Here is a 13184-nt window from a genome sequence, read left to right as displayed (position 1 = left end):
TTTTAGATTTCAAACTTGGAATGGCTTGCATTGTTTATTTGAATATGCGATGCTTAACTTTTGTGGATCGCAACTAAACCGCCATAGGCTATTCAGCGCTTTAAATAAAACTTTGCCATTAATCAATTCATTTCAAAATTAAAAATAGAGGACGCTTTATAAATAGTAGTGTAGTTAATATTTTACAAACATGTTTTTTAAGAGCAGAAGTGATCTTCTTTAGAAGAATTCATTTGCAGTGTGTTTAAATTGCAACAATAACCATAGGCTCGAGGACTGAATCTTAACGTAGCCTATTACTTCCAGGCATTTCTCTCTCAATCCGCATTACCATAACCTTTCCATTCTCGCACAGTCCATACTCTGAAATTGTTTAAACCTTTAAATCACTCTTAAAACAACTACCCACATTCAGACAGCCGCAACAGTGGGATAAAATGCTTTTGTGATGGTCCAGACAGATGGAGCCCATGCTGACGCCACACCCCTCTGTGTCATCGCATTTAAACATCCCCTCAGAGCTTTGGAAATTGATACTTGTGGATTCTTCATTGTTCTTCGTATGGTTTGTTTGTCTTTGATTACATTACTCACCTTTTTTTACTTAATTTACTTGCTATTCATTCATTTGCTAAATTGTATATATTTCAAGTTTATCAAACATAAACCTGTGTTTGCTGATTTTGAAAACAGTCAAGCAGGGAGTTGCCTTAGGTTTGGAGTAAAGGTTTTGATTACACAAATATGTTCGTTTTGTATGTTGGCTTTAAACAATAATTGTTCAATGCAGCAATTTCATACCATGTATAGTGACTACAGTTTCTTACCGAACAAAACTTGTATATTTTATAATGACAATAAGGTTGTGTATTACTTATTTCATGACATGCTTTTTACTGCTTACAATTTGCTGAAAATCCTATATTTTTTTTTTTAAAGATTTCTATTGTGACAGCTTACCCCATATAGTGTTACCACATCTCAACATTATTTCGTTTTTTATGCTTTGTTATTCTTTTGCAATTTAAAAACTGAAAAATGACCTTATGACAAGGAGCTTTCATTAATTTCCATTAACAGTGCATAAAAATGTGCTTTTTATGAGAGCTTCTTTGTGTAGATTAATCATCTGTTTTGTAACTTTTTCTGAAAATATGCTACTTTTCATTGAAATGCAGTAGCTTCATCTTGTTTGTTGGTGTCAAGAAACTTGTTTCTTATTTAAATGCTTTTTTATTTTTTGTTTTAGTGAGATTCATGTAGAAAGTTTCTCTTACATCAAGGCTCATGTATGCAGCACATTCTAAAGGTTTTTAAGCACTTTTATGAGTCAGTATAACTCATCCTCCTCGCTAAGCGCTTGTAATCTCTCATTGAGAATGGACTGTGTGTTTTATTTTTGTACTTTTACCTTTTATAAGCACTGTAGACCTACTTTGCTTTTAAAGTCTTAAGTTCGTCTCACAGCATTCAGTGACCTGAAGGAGACAGACAGGTCTGCTTACTGTTTATGGGTTGATTGACTGCTGATGCTGATGAATCCAGTAGCTTAGGAAAAGGCATCAAGTAGAGTACTATCTGCTGTCCTTTTGACAAACTGCAGCTGCTTTTTATCACCGCTGTCACTTTTATTGGTAGCTTGCCCATGGGTCATACCTTATTGGCAAGGTTCCTGATTCTCAGCATGTTTACACTGTATAGGTGAACAAGCTCATTGACTTGCTGCTAGCAACTCATCACTTGGCACTGTCTTCACTCCAACAATGTCCCACATATTCTTTGTTAAAATACCATTTAATTTTGCAAGGCCAGAACCAGGCGAGTGTAAATGTGAATTTTCTCCACAGCACCAAACATGACTGTAAATAAAGAAATGGGTTCCCTTAATGCTATGGATCAGTTGGTTTCTATAGGGAGAATTAGACATATGTTATATGAGACCAGTGAGTAAAGCATGCTCTTTTATAATGGAACCTCAAACAGTCTATTTATTCATAATTTATTTTCTTTAAATTATGAATGGTCCCTTATCATGAAAAGTCCTTTTTGTTTGTTTTGCCAGGCACTTGGGATTCAGAAAAGCCTGCTGCTCCTCTAAACAATATTTCATGAGAAATAAGGTCTGTCTGCTAATCGTATACTTCATTATATATACTGATGTTGACCGAGCTGTATGTCAGCCAACAAAGCTTATGAATGTGCATGTTTGCTTTGATTTGAGAAGAATGTTTTTCATGGCTAATTGCCACTATTTGTAAACACTTACACCGTTCAGAAGTAATATTGTGAAACATTATTACAATTTAAAATAACTGTTTTCTTTTGTACTATATTTTATTATTTTTTTCCTGTGACAACAAAGCTGAATTTTCAGCAGCCATTACTCCAGTCTTCAGTGTCACAATCCTTTAGAAATCATTCACATGATGCTCAAGAAACATTTCTTCTTATTACAAATGTTGAAACCAGTTGTGCTGCTTAATGTTTTTGTGGGAACTGTTTTTTAGGATTCTCACTATACATTTTTTTTTTTAGGATCCTTTGGCGAATAGTTCAAAAGAATAGAATTTACTTGAAACAGAACATTCTGTAACATTATAAATGTCTTTACTGTCACATTTGATCATAGTAATGCATCCATTTTGAATAATAGTATTTTAAAAATCTTACTGGCCCTAATCTTTTGAACTGTGGTGTATGTATCAGGCATGTTTCAAGTGCATATACTGTATGCCTTAGTAAATTTAGACCACCAGCAGTCTTGGTATTTTGAAGGGCTTTTTTGTTTGTTTGTTTATTGCTGAACATGAATGGTAGCAAGTTTACAGATGCATTCAAATGAGTCTGCGCACACCTGCATGTTCTGCCCAATTCTAGTTCCATCTTGGACAAGTGCAAAAGTTTCCATTCTACATTTCAGAGAACTACTGAAAACTTGTCTGAGTCAATGTAAAGATTTGAAATGTGAAATTCTTAGCATATTGTGTGCCACATTGTTACACAAATGTATGATTTTTCAATTAGATCTTTTACAAGCCCTCATGTCATATCAAACCTGTTTGATTTTCTGTCTTACATTGTACACAGAATAAGAAAGCTTAGCAGAATGTTCACTGTAAATGAACAGTGATAACAATAGCAAAAAAAAAACACTTTAGTATTTATTTGTCTATATGACAAGTCGTCTGAACAGAGTGCAGCTAATCTACTGAAAATTCTGCTAAAATTTGAACATTCTTCTACTAAACTCAGTGTTGCACGGAAGCAATAGAGTCATACAGGTTTGAAACAACATTAGAGTGAGTAAATGATGACATAATTTTAATTTTGAGTGAACTGTTACTTGAAAACGTAAGGTTGAGGTGGAAGTTTGATTGCAACTCCTCTGCAAATGCGGTGGTTATAATTAGCAGGGGTGTCGTTGGGTATGCGGGTGTCACATCCTTTAGCTCCAGTTCTGAGCACGACTGCCAACAGCAACTGATAAAACACTACACCTGTCATCATTCTCTTTTTGAACTCTGCTTTCCTTGTTTTGCCACTCACTCTTATCTGCACCTTCATCTTGAGTGAAAATGCCTAATTGTTTAATTTGGCTTCATAAGTTTTAGTAAAGCTTTAGGTTTGGTTGAGCTATGACCTCTACATTTAGAACCTTGATTACCTCTGTGATAAGAACCAATTATTACTATAGACATTTTTGCCTTTAACTCAAACTTGTGTCTGTATCCGCAGTAGTTCACCCAAAAATGAAAATTCTGTCATTTACTCACCCTAATATCATTCCAGACCTTTATAACTTTGTTTCATCTGTGGAGCATGAAACAAGATATTGTGAAGAACACAACTTTGGAGCCCACTCACTTCTATTGTATAGAGAGAGAAAAAAAGTACTTTTAATGAAATGAATATACTGAAATAAAAAATACTGTTCCACAGAAGAAAAAAAGTCTTGTCATGAAGTTGAGTAAATGATGACATGATTTTCATTTTTGGGTGGACTATCCCTTTAATTATTGACAGGTTGCTTAACCAATGTATCTCTCATTTCTCACATTTCATCCTTTAATCAATCTTATAAGAACCAGTTGACAAACTTGTGGGGGTTTGCTGCTAACTATTAATTACTAATTACTATTATTAATTATTAATACACACTATCATTCAGACATTTGGTGTCAGTCAGTTTTTTTGTTTTTAAATAAAGGAATGCTTTTATTTAGCAAGAATAAAAAAAGTACTTTTATTCAGCATCCATGCAAATTATCAAAACTGACAGTAATTTTTTAAAATAAAGGAATGCTTTTATTTAGCATGAATAAAAAGTATTTTATCCAGCATGCATGCAAATGATAAACTGACATTAAAGACTAAAAAATGTCTAATGTTACAATAGAAAAAAAAAATTATATTTCAAATAAATGTTGTTTATTTGACCTTTCTAATCAACAACAAATCATGAAGAAAAAACTCACATATTCCAAAAACATTTAAGCAGCCCAACTGTATTCAACATAATAAGAAATGTTTCTTGAACTGGAGTAATGGCTGTTGAAAATTCAGCTTTGCCAGCACTGTAATAAATTTCATTTTAAAATATATTAAATAGGAAAACTATTAAAAATAGTTTTTAATATCATACACAATATTACATTTTTTTTTACTGTATTTTTGATCAAATAAATGCAGCCTTGGTGAGCAGAAGGTTTCTTTGAAAAATATTTTTAAAATCTTAGATGCCAAACTTTTAAACAGTACTTTAGCTGGTAAATCACAGGCATCTTTCAGTTACATGCAAATGTCTTTACTCATCAAAATGACACCTCGATACAAAATGTTTAGCTGTGAAGTGGTGAAGCAGGGCGTTTGGCTCCATACTGTCAAACACAGAACACCTATTGGAGCCTTGCAGTTTGAGTTTGACTCTGGAGGCCTGAGGCTGTTCTACCCCCACATTCCCTGTGCTGAAAAAGGATCCAGGTCATTCTGTTATATCGGGAGCTTCTGCTATTGCTGCCTCCCCTTCGGCAGAATGGCTATCTGGCTCGTTGTGATCTCTTGTGCTCACTGTGAGTTGGTTGCCAGAAAGGGCAGGTACAATTCCTATCCAAACTGCTATGAGGGTTCATGCAGGCTTCTTTCACATGAGCACATTCCACTGGAGCCATAGACGAGTGATCAAAGAAAGGTGCTGAAAGAGAAATACAGTGGTCTGATGGATTGTTGGACAATGTATTAGGTAGAGGACGTGTATCAGGTGCTCATATGAACAAATAGTTCTGAAGATAAAACCTTGTATGTGTCCTGTCACTTTTGAATAGAGTGCTTTCTCTGTCAGGGTATTTTTGGGAATACAGAATATTTTTTGCCTTCTGACATGAGGCTCAATATGGTTACATGAAATCAGTGTAACCTGAGTTGGGAGGGGCTTTTCTGAGCTGGCTGGGTGGCGTATGCTGCATAGATCTGACTGCCATTTCTCCACCTTTACAATGTAAATGGGTTAGACTAAAAGCTGCTCAAACAGTTGTAGCGTCTGTACAAGCAGATAAATGTCAGGTTTCAACATTATTTATTTGCAATTTATTTTAAGAGCTATTTTATAAGACTAGATTTTAAATTGAGAGATTTTAGAATAATTGTTTCTGTTGTATGATTTGTATTATGCTTTTGTCATAAATACCACGGAATATAGGGAAAGTTCACTGAAAAAACTTTACTTTACAACCTGTGTGACTTAGTTATCATATTAAATCATATTAAAAAGTTTTTTTTTTTACAATGAAAGTCAAAGGGCAATATTGGACCTCATTAACTTTCAAAGTATCTTCTTTTGTATTCCACAGACAAAATAGATGTAATAATTATCGGCTTATCATATCAGCCAGAGTTTAAATGTCAATGCATCCCTAGTTGGAACTGAACTTTTAAACAGTTGTTGAAAAATCATATGTGAAGGAAGGGCTGCATCCTTATATTTACTAAAGAGTCTATGGGACCTAAAACATATGTGACCCTGGACCACAAGACCAGTCTTAAGTCGCTGGGGTATATTTGTAGCAATAGCCAAAAATACATTGTATGGGTCAAAATTATTGATTTTTCTTTTATGCCACAAGTAAAGATCATGTTCCATGAAGATATTTTGTAAATTTCCTACTGTAAATATATCAAAACTTCATTTTTGATTAGTAATACGCATTGCTAAGAACTTAATTTGGACAACTTTATAGATGATTTTCTCAATATTTAGATTTTTTTGCACCCTCAGATTCCAGATTTTCAAATAGTTGTATCTAGGCCAAATATTGTCCTATCATAACAAACCATGCATCAATAGAAAGCTTATTTATTCAGCTTTGAGATGGTGTATAAATCTCAGTTTCAAAAAATTGACCCTTATGACAGGTTTTGTGGTCCAGGGTAGAGGCCTGCAAGCCCGCTGAGTCCATTCGGGCCGGGCTCTGGCCTTTTTTTTTTTTTTTACAGATCGGGCTCGGGTCGGACTCGGGCTCATTTAGCTTCTCTCCTTTTATTGTGCCCATATACGCGCAGAGCACACGTAGGCTACTGTATGAAATGATGTTATATTGATTAAATTATAAATATTATACATCGCCTATGCAATACGCAACGCATATACGCACGCATTAGCATACAGGTGACAGTTGACCATGCAGAGCATAAGGGAGAATTTGGAGCATGGGGAGTTACTAAAAGTTCCCAATGCTTCAGGAAAAGCTGCATTTTGTAAGAGTTTTGATTTGATTACCACGGCAAACAGTGAGTCAATTGGTCATGTGCAGTGCAGAATCTGCAAACATATCCCTGTACATGACAGCAAAAAACGCACGCATTAAGCTAAAGCATGCCGCAAAGCCCCAGCAAAAGGGGGAAATAGTAAGGAGATATTTTAATTATTTATTAATAAATTAGTGTTTTCTGAGTCCGTGTCGCAAAGATGAAGATGACGATCCTGACTCGCCATCTCCTCATTGGACGCGCCTTTAGAGAGAAATGGATCTTTATGGATTTTATAAAATCCGTAAAAAGAGTTTTTTTTTTTCATTATTTAATTTTAAAGTAATAATTTAAAGCTTTCTATAGATATATTTAGCAATTCTGTGAGGCAAGTATTCGCTGAGTTTCGGTTCATCATTGTGAAGCGCTCCTGGCCGAAATTGCAGAAAGCGCATCCTGTATGTATCCTTTATTTTATAAAAGAACAACGTTTTGTTGATATTGTGAGTGCACACAAATAAAAGTAAACCCTTTACAGTCCCGAGTGATGTATTACTCTTACCTTTATGAGCAAAAATGACGGCATATTTTAAGTTGTTTCCAATGCAAGTGATCGCGCCGGCGCCTCCATGTCCTGTAAAGCGCACTTTAGCTCTCTGCACAAACGATTAGATATGCGTCTAATAGCGCACATTTAGGTTAAACATTTAAACTAACATTGTGATATGCTTGACCTGTTTTATATCTATAGATTTTATTTTAGGAAAGTCGTGATGATTTGAGAAGGCTAAATTGATCAAACATAGGCTATGATGAACTTACTGTCAGACGCTGGCCGCTTGGTCGTTAGCCTACTTTAAAAAACAAAAACGTACATTTAACGAACAAAAAAATGCTCCAAACGTTTTTCTAAATTAACTTAATAAAAAACTAAACGAAATATAATCACTTTGACATTACATACAAAACTGAACTATTTTAATAGCTGAAACAGTAGTAAGCTGTTTTGGGGCAAAACTGAACCATTTTAATAGCTGACACAGTAGTATAGGCTGTTTTGGGAGAAGAGGAAAAAAAAGACGGACTCGGGCCAGTAATTCTGATAAGCTGTAGGACAAGGGCCGGGCTAGGGCCTGAGCGTCTCGGGCCAGGGCCGGGGCTAGGGCCCATATTTGAGGCCCGTGCAGGGCTCTCGTCCAGGGTCACGTTACATATACTATATGGACAAATGTATTGGGGCATCTGACTGTTACACCAGCCAGGACTTTAATGACATTGCATTCTAAATACATAGACATATGTATTTAGGATATGTAGTTGCCCCCACCCTTTGTAGTTCTAACAGCTTCCACTCTTCTGGGAAGGTTTTTCACAAGTTTTTGGAGTCTGGGGGAATCTTTGCCCTCTCATCTAGTAGAGCATTTGTGAGGTCAGGCACTTGTGCTGGACGAGAAGGCTTGGCTCGAAATCTCTGTTCCAGTTCACTCCAAAGGTGTTTGTTGGAGCTGAGGTCAGGGCTCTGTCTAGGCCGATCAAGTTCTTCCATACCAAACTCCCTTGCTTTGTGCACTGGGGCACAGTCATGCTGGACCTTCCCCAAACTATTCCCAAAAAGTTGAAAGCATTGCATTGTCCAAAATGTATGCTGAAGCATTAAGATTTGCCTTCACTGGAAGTAAGGGGCCTAGCACAGCTCCAGAAAAACAGCCCCATACCGTAATGTCTTCACCATAAAACTTTACAGTTGGCACAATGCAGTCAGGCAGGTGATATTCTCCTGGCATCCACCAAACCCAGACTCACCCATCAGACTGTCAAACAGAGAAGAGAACTTCTCCAGAGTCCAGTGGCTGTGTGTTTTATGCCTCTTCATATGACGCTTGGCATTGTACTTGGTGATGTGAGGCTTGTATGCAGCTGCTCGGCCTTGGAAACCCATTCCATGAAGCTCTAGCCACACAGTTTTTGTGCTGATATTAATGCCAGTGAAAGTTCTCATTCTTCAGGTATGGACTCAGCAGTGTTGGCGGCTCATACGCCTCAGCACTTTACATGGTCTTATAGCTAAGATGCTTCCACCTTCCAATAATGCCACTTACAGTTGACCGTGGATTGGAATATCTAACAAGGATGACCCATTTCTTTCCACAAATGTTTGTAAATACTGACTTCATGGCTATGTACTTGTTTTTATACACTTGTGTCAATGGGTCTGAGTGAAACACCTGAATGCAATAATTAAGAGACGTTTCCCAATACTTTTGTCCATATAATGTACATGTAACATGCACAGACTTTAGAGAAGTTGTAAAGAATCACGTGATAGAACTCCGTAAACTTATAATTTACAGAAATCTCCACTCACTTGGATTATTTTGGTACACCATCAACTCATCTTAAGTATTATAAATATGCAAGTTACGTTACATTTATATAGCTGTAAATATATATATATTTATTTGTGTGGCATGTTCTTGGAGTTCCCTAATGCTGAACTAAATGGATACAACAGACTAGAGCAGATTATCCAGGCATATAACTCCTGACTGGCATGTTTACTGGCTATATGGTGTAATACTCTGAGGTGCATTTCGTAGTACGGGACATAATGTCCATAACCAGATCTGTGTGATCTGTTACAGCTGTGCGCTTTGAGGTAATAGTTGTGGCTCAGGAAATCATATGATCCTTACCTTAGATGTGGGCGACATTATGACTGTGTTTCTTCCTGGCAGTGCATAAGTCATTTGTTAAAGTATGCAGATGCTGCTCTAGTACTTGTACCCTATTTTAGAATGGAGCACTGCTGGGTATACTAATATACATACTTTATGAGTAATAGCCTCATTAACTGTTAGTGGTTTTAGTTGCTAATCCCCACAATTTCAATGACAGTTCAGATTAAGCTGTCTAGCGCCGCTCATTTTTCTCAGGGGTAGCTGCTTTATGAAAGTGTACAGCATGTTAAGTGTTGCCCCAGTCTTGTTAAACGAGCTGGATTGTCAGTGAAAATACAGTCATTAAACCAGCTAATGACTAGCAGGAGGCTGCTGATTGGCTGCTTGTCTGCAGCAGGAGATGCTTTTGCAGATGTTATTGCTGTTGACTGAAGTCTATTTCCGTTTGCAAACTCTTCACTGTTCGCAAAATATGTTTAAGAGGCATTACTTTTGTGCCAGTTCTGAACTGATCTGACTTGCTTTGAAACTATGGAATGGTTTATTAACTAATAACTAATATTGACATGGTTATTATTCGATTTTCATATAGGCCTACACTAGTGTTTCGAGGGTCAGTAAGATTTTTTTTGCTACTTTTTTGATGAATTGATATACTTTTATTAAGCAAAAAATACATTAAAGGGGTCATGAACTGAGAAACCAAAATTGCATTGATATTTTGACATATAAGAGGTCATTGTACTTTAAAAACATCCTCTAAGTTTCAGTAATGTCGCACCACACAAGTTTGAGTAACTGTTTTCATTACGTGGTCACTATTGCTTTGTCTGTTATTACAGATCGTTTCATATATACTGAGTATTTATGCATTTTTTAACCTAAATCATAGCAGCGTTCATTTGTGAAGGATGTAGGCTGTCAAACATACACAACTATTAGCCAATCATAGCTGTGGGCATTTACTTCCGACTCGAGTCTACAATCCGCCACGCTTATTCAAACCCAGCAATCTGATGAGGGGGGTTAAAGCAAGGACAGAAAGTAGCCTATTACTTCTCAATTGTTTTCTGATGTAAAAAAATCTTGGTAACATTATAAGGGGACCTCAGAGAACAGTACAAAATAATAAAACAAGGCAGTTCATGACCCCTTTAAGTGACAGACGTTTTTATTGTTGCAAAGGATATGCGTTTCAAATAAATGCTTTTGCTTTGAACTTTCTATTCAAAGATTCCTTTTACTAAAATATTATGCACAAATGCTTCGAACATTGTTAATAATAATAAATAATTCTTGAGCACCAAATCAGCATATAAGTATGAATTCTGAATGATCATGTGACACTGAGGATTCAGCTTTGTCATCACAACAATAAATTTCATTTTAAAATATATTAAGATAGAAAAGTATTTCACAATATTACTGTTTTTGATGAAAAAAATTTTTTTTAACCTTGGTGAGCATAAGAGACTCAAAACCTAAAAAACTTAGCGACCTGAAACTTTTGAACTGTAATGTATGAAGGAAATATTTTAGATATATAGTAATGAGATGTTGTTAGGATTTCTGTACTTTTAACATGTTTTGTCATTGTCAATATAAAATGTATTTTATGTAGGGATCTACTATAGGTCTTAATCATCATTGTTGTAATTTTGAAAATAACTGTCTCTGAGATACAAGCAGATGTAAAGGATTGGGGTATAATTCAGTGTGTGAATGCTGTGCTGGTCTCTGCTAGGGTTTTATGTGCATTGAAATGGCTTTTAACCAAGAACACTGACTCTGCAAGATGATGCACGTATCATTTTAATGATACAATACTTTCTCCTGCATCCCATTTTAATGTGGGGCAGACTATAAGTACATATTTGTAGGTTGATTTCCTTAACGTGTATATTTTAGTTGCTGTACAGAGTAACAAATTTGCTCTGTTTGAGCATCCTGTCCAGGCAGAACGATGGAAGACAGGGGAAGTGCTCAGGAGTGTGTGTCTGCAGGTTTTTTCAATCAAATCCATTTACCCGTGTTAAATAGATGTCACACCATGAAACTGTGGATAACCGTGTCAGCCCCATCATCCACAATGTGAGCTGGCTGGCTGTAAAATAGAAATTTCTCTGTTTGTCTGCCCATTTTTTGGAGGGATTATTATTTTAGAATGATGGTTTAATGTGCCCTCCTTCTTTTGAAACCATTCATACATCCCCGTGTCTAGACTAGACTCTGTATTCATGCTGCGAGTTAATCTAGCCTGGAAGTTTATTGAGTTTTGCTGATCCAGCAGGAATGTTGCTTGTCTTTCAAGAGCCAGGCTTGCTAACTGGCCTGTGACAAAACAGATTTTCAGAATTTCAGATTGAGCTAATTTTGCGGCTCAGTTTCCTTGAATATCTTTTTGGACTAAGGGTTAGCTCAGCTGAAAATGAAAATTGTCATCATTTAGTCACCCTCATGTCATTTCATACAGACTTTCATACAGCTTCAAAACACAAATATATTTTTAAAGAAACTGATTTCTGTCCCTTTATTGAAAGCCCATTATACCAAAACTTTGATGCTTGAAAACATTCATAAAGACACTGTAAATGTAATCCATATCAATCAAGCCATTTAATCCAAGTCTTCTGAAGAGACACAGATTTAAGCTTTTACTCGCATACCTAGAGCACATTAAAAATGCTAAACAGAAGATCAAAAGACAACCAATGAGGTTTGTTCTTGCCCATATAGAAGTTTGTATTTCTGAAAGTTACAGTATGTTTTGAGTACATTGAACACTTATCACAAAAAATTGTCCTTGATTTTTTGGGATAAGAGTTCAATGTACTCAAAACAATTTTAATAATTCAATAATTCAATATCAATATTTATCGCGATATAACTTTTTTCAATAACGGTGATATGATTTTTAAACACATTTCCGATATTTCGATATACATTACCAGTGTTTCCCATTCATTGATTTATTTGTGGCGTTTGACTTCATTGAATAAACATGAGCACTGCACCTTTCAAAACAAAACACGGCACGGGTGTTTTGTAAGAATGTATCTCTGAAGGGAACCGACTGTCTTTAGAAAAGTTTCGATGGTATTTTTATTTTATCGGATAAGGAAGCGTTCGTGAGCGGAGCTGATTTGATTACAGCCGTTACTGGAGAAACCGCTAGTTCTACCGCTCTCAAAGCACCTCCTGCTGGCAGACAATCAGTTTGCATTTTCAATAAGACCGTCTCCAGCAATATGCTTTTGTTGTTGTTGTTTTTTTTGTTTTGTTTTTTCCTGCAGAAACTCAGAGCACTTTTCATACTCTTTATACTGCCAAAATTACATTTGTTTCAATCTATAAGAATAATCAGCCTACACTACCAGTCAAAAGTTTTTGAACAGTAAGGTTTTTAATGTTTTTTTTTTAAGAATACTTTTCTGCTCACCAAGCCTGCATTTATTTGATCCAAAGTACAGCAAAAACAGTAAAATTTTGAAATATTTTTACTATCTCAAATACCTGTTTTCTATTTGAATATATTTTAAAATGTAATTTATTCCTGTGATTTAATGCTGAATTTTCAGCATCATTACTCCATCATTACTCCATCATTCAACATCATTACTTCAGTGTCACATGATCCAGAAATCATTCTAATATGCCGATTTGCTGATTATCAATATTTCAAACAGTTGAGTACATTTTTTTTCAGGATTCTTTGATTAATAGAAGGATCCAAAGATCAGCATTTATTTGAAATGAAAAGCTTTT

The 13184-nt window shown here is 35.7% G+C and overlaps 1 protein-coding gene across 2 annotated transcripts in view; it reads left to right on the top strand.

Moving 5' to 3' along the window:
- tln2a (talin 2a) overlaps positions 1-13184 on the top strand; it is a 48651-nt gene that overhangs the window by 647 nt on the left and 34820 nt on the right. The gene's annotated exons all lie outside the window — the stretch shown is intronic.

The sequence above is a fragment of the Sinocyclocheilus anshuiensis genome, unplaced genomic scaffold, assembly GCF_001515605.1.
Source record: "Sinocyclocheilus anshuiensis isolate Anshui unplaced genomic scaffold, SAMN03320099.WGS_v1.1 scaffold2169, whole genome shotgun sequence".
Lineage (NCBI taxonomy): Eukaryota > Metazoa > Chordata > Actinopteri > Cypriniformes > Cyprinidae > Sinocyclocheilus > Sinocyclocheilus anshuiensis.
Note: the sequence above shows the minus strand (reverse complement) of the source record. Positions and strands in the feature narration are given on the sequence as shown.